The following is a 17,942-nucleotide window of genomic DNA, read 5'->3' on the forward strand; positions in this document are numbered from 1 at the left end:
TTCCGTTTCTCAAAGTGGGTCGCTGTAAACAAACAAACAACACTGTCAATATTTAAGGAATAATAATAATGGTCTCTGCATCTATTTGTGAGCGTGTGGAGAACGGTTTTGTTGTTTACTTGGTGGGATGCTTTGAACGCATGTGTACTTACTGTGTAATTTAACTTTAACTGCATACGCGGACAAGGTTGCTGTGGATAATTGCACACAGAGATAGTCCGCTCCGCATGCGAGTGCATAGTTTATTGCACTATCGTCACAGCAGGAGAACCGGGTTACTCGTGTGCAACGGAATGGTCTCGTCTCTTCGGATATCAAACAAGTTCGAGGATGGTGTATGAGTGTGAGAATGTGTATGTGTGAGCAAAATGCTGTTCGACGGTGTTAATTTCTAAAAGTTTTCTTAAAATTATAGTTTGATATTCAATTTCTGTTATATATGATAATTTTTTATTCGATGTTTCAGGTATACTTGTTACATTATTAAGAACCCAAAGCATCATTACTTGTTACGAAGAATTTAAAAACAAAGTCAAACTCTCAAGTCTCAGTACCGTGTAGAAAATCCACCAATCCTCCGACAACCTTGCCCCGCTGTGTGTACTGCATTCGAACACAACCGGAGCTGCAGAAAATGTTCGTATCTGCCACCGTTTGCATGTTTAGGTGCTCCTTCGTGGATGTTTTTGTGGGTATGTTTTATGCGCTACACCCACCACCAACTGCCGCCACAGTTTTGTTGTTATGCTACAGTGTTGCGCGATGGCCGTCGATGATGGTGGTGTTGTTTGACGAGAGCCGAGAATGTGTTGATTTATTTTGGTTTTTGTTTGTTTATTTCTCGATCTTTTCAACACAACTTTTTGCTTTGGCGAGAGTTGAAGGCAAACAGGCAGGAATTTGAGTTTAACGTTTCGGCTAGGGTAAGCGTAGAAGCCGCATTCTGTTGGTCCTGGTCATGCTGTTTGGGTTTTATTGCTCGGATTTGTGCAATGTGGAAAGAGGAAAGCCAGACGAAACGGACTGGAAAAGAGAATTGAGAAAGGTGTAATGGACGACGGCATAGGAAAGGGAAATTCAGGTGAATAGAACTATGAAGCGCGGAACGTGGTGAGAAAAACTGGTTGAGCAGGTTTATTGTGTTTCATGTGTGTGAATCGGAACGAAATCGACACTCGCTGATCACTTATTTGTTCGAAGCTCCGGCGCTGTTGGGGTTGAGCACGCGAGAGTGTGTGTCGCGGTCTTCTCGCGGGCTACGTGCAAAGCAGAAGAGAAAGGGAATCCGGTGGAGGTAAAGCTCGGTTTGCACACTGTCATACGGCAAAGCGCTGCTGGAGAGCTAAAGACTTTGGAGTTGACCAAACAGCCGAGGTGAAGTCAGTTGTAGTTTGGAGTTGGAATGATTAAGATCTCCAGTTCATAGATCCGACAGCGTTTTGCTTGGCTTTCATTGTAGCAGCTGCTAGTGCTAGAAGTGCGACCTCCTGCCAAACAGACTTTGGAGAGTAGGAACATGCTGTGAGGAAAAAAAATTATATTCTTACCAACGTGAAACCCGTCTTTATGAGTGCTGCTGAGGTTAACAGCTAACGAAGATTTTTTGTTTGCCCTGTAGGCAAAATTCACCCATTTTGAGTTTTGGAAGAATTGGCCATTGAAGGAATATTATTTTCTACCAGATAATGATCTTTGTGCGTGCCGGGAATCACTAAGCAGAAGAAAGAAAATCACACGGTACGAAAATTCTAAATAGTGAATTGTTTTCCAAGCGGGAAAACGCGGAAGCGTACGAGCGGGTGAAGGTAAAACGTGGAAGTTTTGCCTCTTTTTGTAGTTTTGGTTTAAAAAGTTGAAACTCTTCATTCGCTGATTTCCGCTGGGAACGTGGTGAAGTGTGGTGTTTCTTGGTGTAGGTGCCAGAGTGTACGGAATACAGAAAAGCCCCCTGGTTCATTGAACAAACAAGCGAATTGGCCGCCGTCCGATCCCAAGGCGAGAGAGCACGAAGCGAAAAACAAGCGCCACCTAACAATTTAGTGCCGTGGAATTTCGAGCATCGTTGCATGAAGCTTTAGTTATAATTATTCTACCCTTATTTGCTTATGTCTGCCAAAAACGTCCAAGGTTTCCGGAGAGTGGCATTAAGCTAAACAGCACTTAGTTTGTACAACGCAGCTGTACTTCCAGTGAACTTTTACGCCCTAAGGTAAATAATAAATTATCAGAATTTATTGCACTGTAATATAGGCTCTTGTTTGCTATCTAACCAATTCTGTACATTCGGCACTGCTTCATCTCTATGGACCAGCAAACACTGTGGCAAGGGCATCCAATAGTGTTGCAACAAGTGCGCATTCCCAACGCACTATTTGCTCTGATTTTAACGCTACTTCGTTAACGTTTTCTGTGCGCAAAAGCTGTGGCCACTGTTTCTTCCGCAATTAAAATAGCAATAAATTTTCCATCGAGGTCTTTGCATGCATGCGGCATACCTACACACAAACTCTTTACTCTAGGACGCGCTGAGGCGTTGAAACTACTAACTCATAGCTCTAAGTCTAATGTATAGCATCCACTAGCGACGACAGATTGCGTTGAGAAATGGTCCATAAAATGGAACTCCGTGAAAAGAGGAAGCACACACGTATCGGCTGCGGAAAAGGTTGCAGAGTAGTTTTCCGACGATGATAAGCGTTGGAGTTATTTAGAATTTCGGGGGAGAAAAATTTTGGAATCGGGAGGTGTCCTAAATTCTCATCGTGCGACACAGTACTTTAATTTAGATTGCAGCTTGCTGGTGTCGAGTAGCTGTTAATAGTTCGAAAGCAATAACGGTCCTTCGTCGATTTTTTGGCACTTGGCTAAGGCATACTTATATTTAGATTCGACAGAGTTTTTTTTTTATTAATTTATTGCCGTCTGTAAAAATAATGTATGTAACATTCGAAAGATTTGATCAAGATTTCTATTGATTTATGCTGTGCAATGTGTTTGTTAATAGAACTTTTCTCTTTGTACTTTAATGGATTTATCATATTCATTTCGGCTTCACAGTTTAATTTAGCTAGAAGGCGTACAAAAAATTAAAACTGATTAAAATTTGGGATGATAATACAAAAAGGATCTTAAGGAACTATTGGGCCTTCAAGAAGGAAGAAATAGGAATTTTGCTGATCGTGAAAGAAAAATAGTTGACAACTTTTGCTTTCCTCTTGCTAGCCATAAGAGAAAAGAATTATAGAAACCCAAGTTATATGTATGTATGTTAATTCATGAAATCACTCCACCTGAAAAGTTGTCCCCGATTTCCTTGCTAATTGTTAAAACTTGGTCTGGATCTACGGGAACCATATGAAGACCAATGGCTCTTTAAATGCTGTGTACTAAAAATAGACTAATTTTCCAAATTTTTTGACGGATCAAGATCCAAAATCGGTCAATAATTCGTTAAAAACTACCGAAAACATAACGGTTAATTCATTTTCAACCTTAGTTGAAAACATTCAAAGGTTAAAACATGTATAACATAATGCAGGGATTCTTTCAACTGCCAAAAAAAGTATGAAACCACAAATTGCGAAAACGAATGCTCAACCATATTTCAAGCAGCTGCCATGAAAACTAGACCCATTTTCCAGCCAGTTTAAAGCTTGTTTCTCACAACTTTTAACGAAAATACCAATACGCAAAATATAAACACATCTCCTGGTATGCGTTCCGGGTAAATTATTTATTGAATTCGCGCTGGAATCGCGTTTCGCTGATGTCCTACCATTATGGCGGCCCCGTCGATAAATTCCATAACAATCTAACCGTCAAGTAAACAGGCAGCTGAGAACAACCAGCTGTTCCTGATTTTCCGTGTGCACATCGAAGTAGCTACATATATGTTGATCAAGCGACAGAATAATGTGCCATATATGAGTGACGCTTTTGGCTTTTGTTTCCTCCGAGAGAGCTGTGTCTGAAACTGGACCGAGGGCTTCAATGTCAAATGTGAAAGGTTTCGCTGTCCGTGCAGTAGATCGGAACAAGCGAATTCAAGCTGAACTCAAACGGTTGTTTATTCTCTGACTGTGCACCAAGTATTTGGTTTCAGAGAGAGGCAGACAGACAGGCAGGAGTGCATTTTTTCTTTGCTCGACGATCCTGTCGTAGGCGCAGATTCGCTGAGTATCGTGCCAAACCGATGCTTTCAATGTAAATTAACAATTCAATTCATCTGCAGCTGTATAAACTAGACTAGGATTCAATCAATATGAATGTTCAATGCTGGCAGAAAATAAGCTTTCTTCTTTTGAAATAGTTGTTCGTAAAAAGAAATATCCATGACGTAATTTTATTGAATTCAATTTTTTTGAACTGAACTTTATGTGACGCTGATTTTAGGAGTTTGCTTGCCGCATAACTTCACTAGCTATGCTCAAGGTTAAGAGGGCATAAACCTGGAGCAATTTTTTTCAGTGGCTATTGTATTGACGGGTCGGGAAAAAATATAACTTTTATCGTCCTTTTCAACAATGGAGGGGGCCGAAGCATCCCAAACAGGAACCTAATCTTCGTGTTGGCAGGTTTACGCTCATATCATTCGATCCGCACTTGTTAGTAAAAGCAAGATAACACCTTGTTGTGTTGAATAGCCCATTTATCTCAGGAGTTACACTCGTTTCCTTTGACTCCTCTAATGATATCGGTCTCCAACGTGAATGGCGAGTGCTTTAATATGTTTACTGTCCCTTCGTTGTGGGAGCTCGGGAAACTAGCAAAACTTCACCCTAATTTTGTGGAAACTCACTGTAAGTAACAATGTGCCACTTTCTTCTATATATTTTGCTATCCTACACGGTTTTAGTAGCCATCGAGCAAGGTCCCGTTGGAGGATGGTCCATCCCTCGGTCAACAAAAAGTACAAACAAGCGGAAAGCAGGTCAAGTGTATTGCCGCTGGCACTGGTTGTCTCCGGCGCTGGCTCGAAATGCACACAAACCTCACACTCGTGCGAGATTTAGCGCCCGGTTGCCGGGTTGTGTATTGTGGGTATTCGTTCTGGTTACCGTTTCTCGAAAGTTTACTGTCTTTTGCGAGAGCTGTCTTATGAATCTTATAGTAATCGGTTGCCCAGAGACTAGGTGAATACGGAGTTAGTCAATTACATACTGCTGGTATTGATTGACATACAGTGTCTTTCTAAAAACTTTTTTTGAAAAAAGTTTTTCTATAACAAGTTTTATCACACGCAATGTGACATTTTTAAAACAATAACTTTAAAACCATCTACAGAACACCAATGTTTATTGTTTTACATGTTGTAACAAACGTGTCACACGTATATATAAATAATAGCTAACTGCAGAAGGCAGTTATCTACTCTTCAGGCTACTTAATTTGCCCGGTAGACTCGGTAGACCTGTAGAGCGGCAAAGTACCTCTAACGGACTTTCAGAAAAGCAAAAGAAGAGCAGAGTGAACCGACAGCTGACTCTTCTGTGTGTGATGAGACATTCCTTTCAGTTGCAAAAATAACGCCTGTACAGCAGTGTGTGTAGTTGTTAGGGATAAGCAAAAGAATATATGGCAATGGAATGTGATACGATATAGATTCTGGAACAGTACCACCATCCCCAGGCCAGGATTCAAGGGGGTAAAGGGAGCAAATGGCCTGGGCCTTCCGACACAAAGGGCCCCCCTAGACAGGATGGAGATCTTTTTTTTGCTCGTAACCTTCCAGCGAAGGGTAAAGACATTTCAAAATGTAAAATTTTCTTACCTTTTATTTGGCCTAGAAGTGAAATATGGATGATTCGGACGATAGCATCCACCATAGGGTAATTTGCTGGGATTGTTTTTATTTTATTTTGCAAAATTATTATGCCAATCAAGTTTCTGAAGTTGGCTGATTTGATGAAAGTTTTAAAATCGAAAATAATTATATTTCAATTTTTCGGAATATGACTTAGTTCTACGTCAACGTCTCTCAGAAAATTCGGCTAAATAGGCGTGTAAACTGAAAAACTTAAAACGGAAAAAGGGAAAAATATGTACAACTTCAAACGCTAATGAGTCGGTTAGTTTTCAGTGGATTTCCTTCGTTCTTGCAGTTATCTCGATTGGAAAATCATATGTGCATCCGCCCAAATGCAGCAAATTGTATTTTAATTCGGGTGCTGAAAATAATTCCCTGTAAAACAGATGCTTAACTGCCTAAAATATGTTCGAGGCGATTGAAATAGTCTCCCTCGATTGATTACTGTTAAAGTTTGCTTAATCAGTCCATAAGCTGCTTAAATAGGTTCTCTATCCCACAATAATTGGAATAAGGGGCCATCCACATACCACGTGGACAGCTTTGGGAGGGGGGCTTATGTCCACGGTCCATACAATTTTTTTAGAATTTATACGAACAGTTGTCCACGGAGGGGGAGGAGGGGGGTCAAAATCGTTAAAAATCTGGCCACGTGGTATGTGGATGGCCCCTTATTCCCATTATTGTGGGATAGAGAACCTATTTATGCAGCTTATGGACTGATTAAGCAAACTTTAACAGTAATCAATCGAGGGAGACTATTTCAATCGCCTCGAACATATTTTAGGCAGTTAAGCATCTGTTTTACAGGGAATTATTTTCAGCACCCGAATAGAGTCTAAATGGCTGCAATTTTGGTTGATTTTTTTCAATTGATAGTTATTGAAGGATTTTTTTGTGTTCAACGGTATTTTATAAATTCGTAAGACAGTTTTCCTACCATAGATTTCGTTCTCGTCATTGAAATTGTTGATATTGATCAAAACTGTGATTCAAATTGGCGCCAATGTTTAAACCGTTCCTTACCCTATAATTGAAAATTGTTAGGCCTTGTTAAAACACAGATTTCGATCTTCGATTGGTCGCTTGATGCTTACTTTACCTACCACAGTCAAATCATATATCTCGTAAACCGGGAATGCACTCTTTGAACCTGCTTCTGCTCAAACCAAAAAGTTTACTAGTAGATGGCCACTTGGACGGTCCTAATTAAACAGCAGCGGATAACAGCAGCAGTAGCTGCAGCGGTAGTGGTAGCAGCTTCATCGGTAGGTGCAGCGGCACTACTTCTAGTAAAAAGCGGTACCTACACTGTTTGGTTTCATTTCCGATCGAATCATTTTTTTCCTGGGGTTTCAGAGTTCCGTTTATATACGTTGCACTTTTATGTGCTGAATACTGAAACATACCAGGGAAATTAATGTTATATTTCAGGGAATATCAGGGAAAGTCAGGTAATTTAATTGTGAAAACTTTTTCGCCACCCTGTGTTACTGCCATATGCAGAATGAAGGATAGGTGATTCGCAGTGCTTGAAAGTTGACCCGTAATCAGCTCTCGTTTTTAATGTCGCGTACCTCTCCACTCGCTACCGTGTGACGAACAAGAACGAAGTTGAATTTTTTGCACGCAGTTTTTTGTTTCGAGTTGAGCGTAGATTTTTGCAATGTAGGCGGGGCGATGCAGGCTCGAGAATGATTGTCATTAGCGAAGAAAATCTGTGCTTTTCTGATGTGGAAATTACCCTGGATCTAGAATAACTGGGCACAAAAGAACAATTGAACCAGAAAACCACTCAAATTCGCAGTGAAAATTCTTAAAGTGAGGATTATATCTTGCTCCAACAAATTGTTCATAAACAACACTGCCGTTTTTCTCTAGTGCCCCGGTCGTTATTGTAAAAATGATTATTGAAAATACATGAAAATTTTACACTCGTAGTAGTTGCGAAAATTCTCAACTCTTATCTTCAACCATTCATAGTTTGGTTAGATTTTGCTTAGGTCCGTCATAAAATTAGCGGTAGCAATGGTAATAAAAACCTTCCTGAACATAAATGAAATTAAGAGGCTTGGGCAAATGCTATTTTTTTACAGTTATAAGCCATTTTATTTGGAGCTGCAATTTTGAATCTGAACTTTCACGAATGTTTTGCAAAGGAATGAATTGTAGATTCTTTTTTTAAAGATATATTGAATTTATTTTGAAGATATGTTTTTAGACCATTTTCAAAACATTTTGAAAAAGATCCCAAAATATTTTACTTATATTATCTAAACTAAATTTTATCCATGGTATTTTATTTATATTATCTCGTAATTCACACATACTGATGAAACTGCTGTCTGCTATAAATTAGGAATAATGATCGATTATAAAACAAATAAAAAAGTGGATTTTGACTTGCGGCTGAAAAACTTAAAGAAAATATTATTCAAACACAAAAGAAAGCGTTCAAAAAAATCGAGCAAGGCCAAGGCTCCTAATTCGTACATTAAATCTTCCTTCACTATATGAGACACGCTCCCTGCGTTAGGCAAGAGACCTCATCATCTAAGGAGAAGAAAGCATAAAAGGAACGGAATAAACGTTTCAAAGATATTTTTTAAAATTTTGAAATATTTTTGAGGCTCACTTGCGCAGCAACAAACACGCCAAAAAAGAAATGAGAGCATTTAAATGTAAGCTCCCTACTTCTCTTTATGTCAGTATTTTTTGCTTTGTTCATCCATAATCAGTTCTGTTCAAAACGGCGTCGAAACAAGAAGCCTTGCGCAAGCGCAAATTTTGGTAGACAGCTGTAGGTAAACTATTTTAAAAGTAAATATCTCCCGGATTGGACTGTGCGTGATATCCTGCAAACTTCAACTATGATTCCCCCAAGAAGGTACTTGAAGACCGCCCAAAATAATTGACAAATAAGGACTTCATTCTTCTTGTCTAAATAATGGTTCAAACCGTGAGGTTTGGCTATTAATCAAGATGTGTACCACAACGAATGTTTGAAGAAAATTTTAATTACGTTTTTTCACAAACACTATGTCGATGGAAGGTATGTATTTTGGTCAGATAAAGCATCATCACATTACGGTAAAAAACACAAACGTTCTGAAACAACCATCCCGTTTGTACCTAATATACGCAACTCAATGAGTATGCCTCAGTGTCGTGCAAACGATGATTTCTTCGGGATTTTGAAGAATAAAGGAATGATGTACAAATATATCTGGAGAGCAACTAACTGCAAACAGTTGATTGGTAGAAACAAGAGATGTATTCGAAAAGTCGACGAGAAGGTATGTGAATTTTATATTCAAATTTTTACAGATGACTAAGCTGCTCCATTTTTTCACATTTCACGGAGATACTTGATACTGTACACTATGACCTATGCGAAGAGCAGCATAGAAAAGTTTAAATTTACGGCGAAAAAGATCACTGGAATGTATACAAAACGCTGATGCGAAACGTGTTTTGAAACTTTTCTATCCACGTTTTTATTTCCTAAATTCGATTGAATTAGAAGGATCCCCTCCATCGATAACTTCCAATTTAAAAATCATTATTATCGGCAGCTCTGTTCATCCCATCAGACGAGTTGAATACCGTAAACACTGCGTGGGTGTCAACCAATTCAGTGAATCCCGGTTGCTCGTTCTCCGTTGGTAGCCTATTAGGGAGAGATTTTTTTATGCCAAAGTTGGTTCCTAAGTTCCATACGTGGTTTCACGACCTAATGATTGTTCCAACCACCGACTCCGTCTGCGTCTTTTTCACTCTCCTTTTCGTACCGGATGTCATGGCACACGCAGCAGGATAACAGGCTAACGATACACCTACGCGCGAACGAACGCTGTTGTCCTGGGTCGAATCGATAATCTACGCAGTTTGAAGAACCTGAAAACATCGTACGGTTGCTGACCAACAGAGTTTATACATTGTCGAAATAGGTACAAAGTGGAGAGGAAATTCAATTACATCAGCACATGTTTGCTGTACCGTCAAACCATCTCCATCGCCATGAAGTGGAAAAAAGTGTTGGCGAAATAAAATTAAGCAAAATCGAATGGCTTTTCCGTTCCGTTTTCTACTAGGACACTGTTTCCGGTCGGGCGAGAGTATTCGTTAATCTCAAAACAATGCTGGTTAATGGTGAATTAAAAGCACTTACTGCATGTTTGTTTACAAATAAGTACGTAATCTTTAAGCATCAGCGTTGCGTGTTTAAGTAGAACACTGTCAGAGTAAGCAATGTCAAAGTTTACCTAACGGTAACAGCTGATCGTTTGGTGTAGACCCACAACGTTGTCAATTACCGAGTTGTATAAACTTAGAAAGGGTGAACACATTATTGCGTTGTACGTAGATGCGGGGTCCACTTTACATTTCTTACTATTACATTAGCGTAGGCATAACACTAGCACTGGTTGCTTTTATACTTTTTTTAAAGGTTTTTTTTTTACCTTAGTATTATTGTGCGTTTGGAAAGGCTTTGGTCGCATGTGCTGTGTGGCGTCCAGCAACCTCTAACGGGGCTGAAGTATGAACATTACCATACAGGTAGGTTCGTAGGTGTAGATAAAACCATAGGAGACCTTGCTAGCGTGTTTTATTATTTAACCACTATTTTGACTCCAAAGTAGAGAGCTTTGAAAGCACGACGTCAATCGGCTTTGGCTGGCTCCGGCTGGTTTCGCAATTCGTGTATGTTCGCGCGATTGTGTGGCAAACCAGTCGGGGAGTTTTTTTTTTGCGGCGTGGGCTTTGTCAAGAAACAGCAACAGAGCGTTATGAGATTTTACGCACCGGTAGGTCAATTCGCTTTTTTCATCCGTAGCGGACCCTCCGACGAATAAATCAAGTTTGAACTCAAGTGGTTATGAATACGTCAAAGGTGTAATAAAAAATCGCTACATCGTGTTGTTTCGAGCGAAACCATAACTTGGACAAGTTTTATAGACCGTAATGATTTTTTTTGGAAGACTTGTTTTGAATGCTTATGGACTTCATGGAGGACTTAACCAGAATTTTTTAAAACATTATAAAAATACCTATTTTTTCTATTAGTACGATTTAATTGATATATTGAAACCATACAGCAAACGTTTTGTGAATCTGCTTTTATTACTTTCAAATCAGGCACGTTTGAGACCGCAACATATCGGGTGCGCATGGTTTCTGTCGATGGGAAAAATTCACTAACTCCGCCTGCAGCCTCAGTAATTCGCCACGAATCTCGTAGCTCTTTCTGGAGTGCAACTGTTTCTTGTTCTTTCACAGACTGATCATGATGGCCGGCGATGTTGTGAGAACCAAGAAAATAAAAACGTGCTGGCTCAAATGTTCTCTAATTGCCAACATTCCGGAGAAATGCTGCAGTAAATGATTCTGCAGCAGTAATAGTTTATTTTGTGTTCCGTGTTTCTACTTCTCAACTGAACTCTTCTGTTCTAATGCGGATCATAATGCAGCTTCAGGGAGCAATTTTTTCCTTGCCAAAAATAAATTCAATTCTAATTGAGTTTTGAGGAATGCTTGCAGTATATTTGTTTGACAGTACAATGCAATGAAATGAAAGCAAATGTTGTTAATTTGCATTGAGTAAACTAGTCCAATGAACTGGCGATCTGTGAACTTTTAAACACTAGCCACGTGAAAACCTTCTCTGCGTACGGATTTATCAAAGCGAAAATACCGGCAATTGTTTATATACGGTTAATGTATGTAAATGATTTACACTTAACTGTTTTCAAACAGCACTTTGTAATGATTTACACTTAACAGGCAAACCTCAAAATTCCACGCAGGTTTACACGTTTATAAAGTTCGCCTTCTAAAGGTGTTTATACAAACAGATGTAAATCATGTTCTAATTGCAGCGAAAAATTTCTATTTGAAATAGGCGAGAATTCCTAGAGCGGTAATTATAACTAGACTGCCTAGAGCGGGATTAGTGTTACAAGCGCAACGTCATTGCTACTATTGCACCTTGAGCACGTGAAATTTAGACTGCGAAAATTTCAAGATCTTACCCCCTGCTGAGTGATGATCTAATTCAATTCCCCAGCAATGTCGTTCGCTGTGCTCGGTTATTCCGTGCCTGTGTGACAAATTTCATTGAAGATGATGATGCTGATGATTCGTGCAAAATGAAAACCCGGACAGAACAATGACGGGCACGGCGGTTTTTCTTTCCGTCAGCCAGAAGAAGGTCGGGCGTTCTTTACGGCCTCAGCACATGTAGTTGACTAAACCGGGAACTACGTGACTAAAATTCTAGCTCCATAATTATCTGTCAGTTTTAGTGTTCATTGTTTAGGTTGTGCGGCACACTAATATTTGGCGCAAGCAACATTTTATTGTCGGAGGGTACAAAATACGCAGCTATTATAAAGTACTGTGAAACTTTGGATAATTTATTGAGAGCGTCGAACTTAGAATCTAGCCATAAATTATGTAGATTACCTATCTCTAATGGCATGAATATGCCGTTAAATTTCGATTATTTTTTTCGTGTTAGAAGATTGGACGATTGGTCTCCCTATATTCATTGCATTGCGCGGTTGTAACGTGACTGAATAACTCTAATTACTTTTACTGTTATCGTCTTTTATAAATTGGAAATTCGCAATACTCAATTGATTCTAAACAACTAGATTTTATTTCATGATAATCATCAAATATTTTAAATAATTTGTAAGCAAAATGCAGTTACTAGAATACATACACAGTTTTTAAATGTGAAATATAGACAATGTCTCATTATCAAATGCCAGTTATTTGCTACCAAAAATACGCCTGATTAATTGTTTTGTCAGTCTGAGCTGATCTCTTGTTCGTTTGCATTCTGTGTCAGTTGTTGACACCAACTCCGATTGTTGTTGTTGTTGTTTTACAAAGGCCTACCGCAACTCTCACTAGTCACGTAAAAAAGATAGCATGCAGAAATGGAGTCTTTACGATGTAGCAAGAGGATGATTTACTGGACCAGCAGTAAGCGGCAGAGTAGCAGCTCATTTCAGCGCAGCAAGGCTAGGCAGACGACTTATTTAATAGCAGCATTCAGCAGCAAACGAATCCACTTAACTGCACAGCATTGCTGAACATGTCCGGACATGTCGTTTATTTTGTCTGGATCTGTCACTGTGTGCTTGCTCTCAGCTATTTAGCCACTGCTAATAGCTGTGGGTATGCCGGTAGTGTGCGTGTATTTTCGTTATATCTTGTTTGTTTGCTTGCAGTGTATGCGAAGCGGAGAATAACAAGAGAAACAGAACCATCCCGTATCATTGGTAAATGGTAATACCAAAAATCAGCGCTTCTCTCCAGGGTTACCAATCCACCAATGAAAAAGAGTGTTGAGAGAAAATTATCACTGACATTTATCGCTTCACTCCAATCGAGTGTATTCTCAAATTCTACATAAACCATGCGGTCGTGTCTTATAAACAACCTCTTCGACTATTTTTTTTTATTAATTTGAATTTGTTAAAGTCCAACCTCAACGAAAATATTTTATTTAATTAAATTTTCTCTAGAAATAAATTCTCGTTTATGAAAGTAATGTTTCTATTTTATTTCTTTTTATCACAATAGATATGTAATAGAATACTGTACAAAAGCTCAATAAAATATTATTCTCAAGTATAAAACAACTATTAAAAATAAAATAAAATAATCTTTGGAAATATACTTCAATTTATTCAAATCTTATGTATTTTTGGAAATACAGGTCGGACTCGTTTATCCGGAGACTCGATTATCCGGAAACTCGATTATCCGGAATTCAATTATCCGGAATTTTTGACTCGATTATCCGGAATTTAATTTTTTTGGTGTCCGTTTTCAATTTTTATTACGAAATTTTGTCTTAACCATCCCTTCTGGCCTATTTGTTACCATTTAAGTCACTTCCGGCATGTTTGGGACATGTTCGAATTTAGTGAAAATAATCAATGTCCAATATATTTTTTTGCTTCTTAAGATTTTACCTCTTTTCGCCTCAGAAGTAACTTCTGGTTACGCCACTGCATCGTACAAGTAAATAAAGATAAGAAATATTTATTTTATGCTCGTTAATCGCAAAATTTCAGTATTTTTTGTGTGATTCGGTTATCCGGAAAACTCGATTATCCGGAATGAAATTTTTTTTGATGTTCCGGATAATCGAGTCCGACCTGTAAAACCGAAAGGAAACTAAGAAATTTTACCGAACACGAGGAATTTGAAATTGGTTACCGACAATGCTGGTGTAAAAAAGACTGTAACAAATTTATGGTATGAAAATCTATTTCTAGTGAAAATTTTATCAGCAAAAGGCCGTTCTTTACGATATTTAAGTTATTTAAGTTAAGAACTTTGAAGATTTAAATTAATAATAAAAACTGTTTTAAGCGATATCCAAGTAACTGGCATCACTTTCGGTTAAAAACTGTGTATTTTTTAAGTTTCTTGGCTAATTTCCTCCAGATTGCATTATCCAGAATGTACATAATCAAAAGAGTTCTAGAAATATTACCAACATGAAGAAGACATTGTAAGAAAATCAGAGTAAATTTAATTTTAAAGATATTATTTCTCGACCATAAAAAAACGACTTTTTTCGATGTACATCGATTTTATTTTCAAAAATGCATAACTCTTGAACCAGTTGATCGATTTTCAATCTTTTTGGATCGAATTGAAGGTAAACACCAGAATAAATGTGATTGTAAATACCAAAAAAATAAACCTGTGTGCTTTTATATGCATAATATATGAAAATATTGAAATTTTTGTCATGAATTAAATTGAATTTACTCGAATTTAAAAAATACCATATTTTTAAAAATTTCTCCATCTATAGAGTCAAATGTACCCTTTGAATTGAAACCAAAAGATATGTTTTATGTTCGCCCCAAACAGAATGACAAACAAAACAATGTTTGCCTTTCTCCTAGAAAGGTATAGCAATCACTGAAAAAACCAAAGGTATAAAAGTGCTACAAAGGGTCGAATCTCGTATATCAATCGACTTAGTTCGACGAGCTGAGCATTTTCTGTATGTGTGTGTGTGTGTGTGTGTGTGTGTGTGTGTATGTATGTATGTAACGGTCTCCCAATCTCACTCGATTTTCTCAGAGATGGCTGGACCGATTTTCATGAAACTAATTGCAAATGAAAGGTCTAGTTGGCCCATAAGCCCCTATTGAATTTCATTGTAATCGGATTTTTAGTTTCGAGGTTATGTATCAAAATGTGAAAATCGCAAAACTTCATTATCTCATAAACTACACAACCGATTTGAACGAAATTGGTATCAAAAGAACGGGCTTGTTTCTTGAACCATTTATGAAATAATTTTTCTAATGATTGGACATGTAGTTCAAAAGTTATGCAAAGAAACGTGTTTCAAACACTGTTTAAACTCACTCACTTTTCTCAGAGATGGCTGGACCGATTTTCACGAAATTAGTGTCATATGGAAGGTCTTGTTGCCCCATAAGACCCTATTGAATTTTATTGTTATTGGACTTCAACTTTGTCCGTTATGTATAATGATGTGAAATCAGGCTATGACAAGAAACATGTTTCTAAGACTGTTTGAACTCACCCACTTTTCTCAGAATTGGATGGACCGATTTTCACAAAATAAGTTGCAATAGAAAGGTCTAGTCGCCTGATAAAACCTTATTGAATTTTATTATAATCGGACTGTAACTTTGTCTGTTATGTATCAAAATGTAAAAGTTATGACCATTATCTCAGAAACTACACAACCGATTTGAACAAAATAGGTATCAAACGAACGGGCTGACTTAAAACCCCTAAATAACGAATTTTATGATGATTGAACATGTAGTTCGAAGGTAATGAAAAGAAACGTGTTCAGAAAACTTTATCAAATTCACTCGTTTTGCCAAAGATGGCATCACTGATTTCAACAATATTAGTTTTAAATTGAAGGTTTAGTTGCTTTATGACAAGTTGACAAAATTGAAAAAAATGCTGCTCTAAAGCTCATAATAGTTGCCCTAGAAAGAAAAAAATTCTCAGGAAAAGCTAAAATTTTTCATTTTTTCTTAGTTTGACCTTCGGGGCAGCACTTGTGTTGACCAGTGTAATCGGACTTTTATTTTTTCCATTATGTTTTAAATTGTAAAAATATTGAAAATCTCTTTTTTCAAAGGTTACACGACTTATTTAAAGAAAACAGGTGTCGCAAATTCGGATTTCAAAATGAAGTATGAAGTTGATTCCTGGTCTCTGAGCATCATCCCGGGTAATGAAAAACTCACATTGGGTAATGTTTGTCCCTTTTAGACTGGTAGAAACCGGAACTACTGTCTAGATATTTAAAATGGCGTCTGAAGATGATTTCTGGCCTCAGGGTATCATACCGCTTCCCCAAATCGTATTGGATGATATTTGTCACTTTAGGCTGTTGATCGGAAACTGTCGCCATCTTCGCCATAGAAATACCCAGATTAGGCAGTTCGGCAATTTTATGATGGATTTTATGATTTTATGATTATTAGGCAACCAGAAGTGGTCATCTGGATTGAAAATTGGGTTTTAGGTCGGATTCTGGCCACTGGGTGTAATCCAGGTTTCAAGAACCCATATTGATTGGTATTTGGCCATTCATTGGATGCCTCTCATTCACAGATCATTCAAATCAATGTATAAGGAACAACATTTAATTATACATTATTTGAAATCTACTGACTAACGTTGACTTAAAGAATCTGAATATTTATAGGCAGTATATGAGTACAAATCGATTATACCACAATCAAAAACAAAATCGCATCATATAGTTGAAAGAATTTAATGTTATTTGCATGTATATGTGTTATTTTTTATTCATATCGTCGATTTCGTGCAACACTGGGACAACTCAAAAAACATAGTTTCGAGGAAAACGCGTTTAAAAATTTGCGTCGAAAATTTATTTTTCGATTTTCATGAAAACATTGAAGTTTAAGATTACCAATCCTTATTTAACACCTTTGGGTCTATTATGCACATGTTACGTGCTCTCGTTGTCCAAGTTAAAACCTTATTTTTACTAACTTTATGGAGAAATTTCGATTTGTGCAGCAAAGGCACTTCTACTCATAACTCTGGAATTTTTGTGATTTTCGAAATGGGATTTCGTGAGATGAAACTTAGCAGTATTTGGCATCGTTTGCCATCAAAATCTCAAAAATGCAAAATTTTAAGTTGTGCCAGTGTTGCACGAAGCCGATGATATGTTAAATATTAAATGTTCGGTAAAGTTGTGCTGTTGGCTACCAAAAATTTGTTGTTTAGAATGAATAACAAATCCAGCAGAGATAATCAAGGTGTATTTTTTAAGTGTTGGAGTAAATCTATTTTAACAAATTATAAGTTCGAAGGAGAAAGGCTGGGTCTCACCGCTAGGTGGATTAATTTAGGTTTTTTATGAAAAACATTAATAACTTTGAGTACAATTGAGATATTCACGATGTCAGCATTGTAAAGAGTTTCTCTTAAAAGGCCCAAAAAGTTTTACACCCCCTCTCAGAAGCCTCCTCAAAGACGTAGTTCTACGTCAAAAAAAATCACTTGATTCACCGTGTTTTTATTCATAAAAAATTTCTAGCACGCTTTGAACTGCTTTTTATCTTTAAGTTTAAGCTTTTATTCCTATCTGAGAATATTATTTTTACTGTGAACATGATTTCTTTCTGCTATAAATGTTCTTTAATATAACTAAAAACATAGAAGCACATACATATTCAATCTGTATGAAACTTGTTAATGAGTTTTACAATTAGTTTTTTGAATGACTTGATTTAGGGTAATTTTCATACTTTATGTTTGATCTAATCATAAACTGGGTCACATAAATCTGCGATTTTTGCTTTTAAAATTACCTACCAAAATACTTGTCTTATATATGAAACTAGCAGCGCAAAATTGGTTTGATTCATTCATTTTCTTCATTCATATATATACACTTTTATTTATTTACTTTATCACATACACACTATCTCATTAACTCACTCACTCATTAGTTCACTCACTCACTAACTCACTCACTCATTCACTTATTCATTTACTAATTAACTCATTCACTTTACTCACTCCTTTTAACTCACTGATTCACAAATCAACTTACTCATCGCTC

At 37.4% G+C, this 17,942-nt stretch overlaps 2 protein-coding genes across 5 annotated transcripts in view; both read left to right on the forward strand.

Moving 5' to 3' along the window:
• Nucleotides 1-17,942, forward strand: part of LOC129725965 (protein yippee-like) — a 171,753-nt gene that overhangs the window by 74,964 nt on the left and 78,847 nt on the right. Inside the window, exon 1 of one of the 3 annotated variants that reach the window (XM_055682449.1) lies at nt 2,071-2,209. The exons of the other annotated variants lie outside the window; for them this stretch is intronic. The gene's annotated coding sequence lies outside the window, so the exon portion shown is untranslated. Of the gene's footprint in view, nt 1-2,070; nt 2,210-17,942 lie in introns of those variants that run through there. 3 annotated transcript variants of the gene reach the window in all.
• LOC129725964 (ras-related protein Rab-23) overlaps nt 1-17,942 on the forward strand; it is a 109,290-nt gene that overhangs the window by 74,924 nt on the left and 16,424 nt on the right. Inside the window, exon 1 of one of the 2 annotated variants that reach the window (XM_055682445.1) lies at nt 2,071-2,209. The exons of the other annotated variant lie outside the window; for it this stretch is intronic. The gene's annotated coding sequence lies outside the window, so the exon portion shown is untranslated. Of the gene's footprint in view, nt 1-2,070; nt 2,210-17,942 lie in introns of those variants that run through there. 2 annotated transcript variants of the gene reach the window in all.

Source organism: Wyeomyia smithii, chromosome 2 (assembly GCF_029784165.1).
Source record: "Wyeomyia smithii strain HCP4-BCI-WySm-NY-G18 chromosome 2, ASM2978416v1, whole genome shotgun sequence".
NCBI classification, from domain to species: domain Eukaryota; kingdom Metazoa; phylum Arthropoda; class Insecta; order Diptera; family Culicidae; genus Wyeomyia; species Wyeomyia smithii.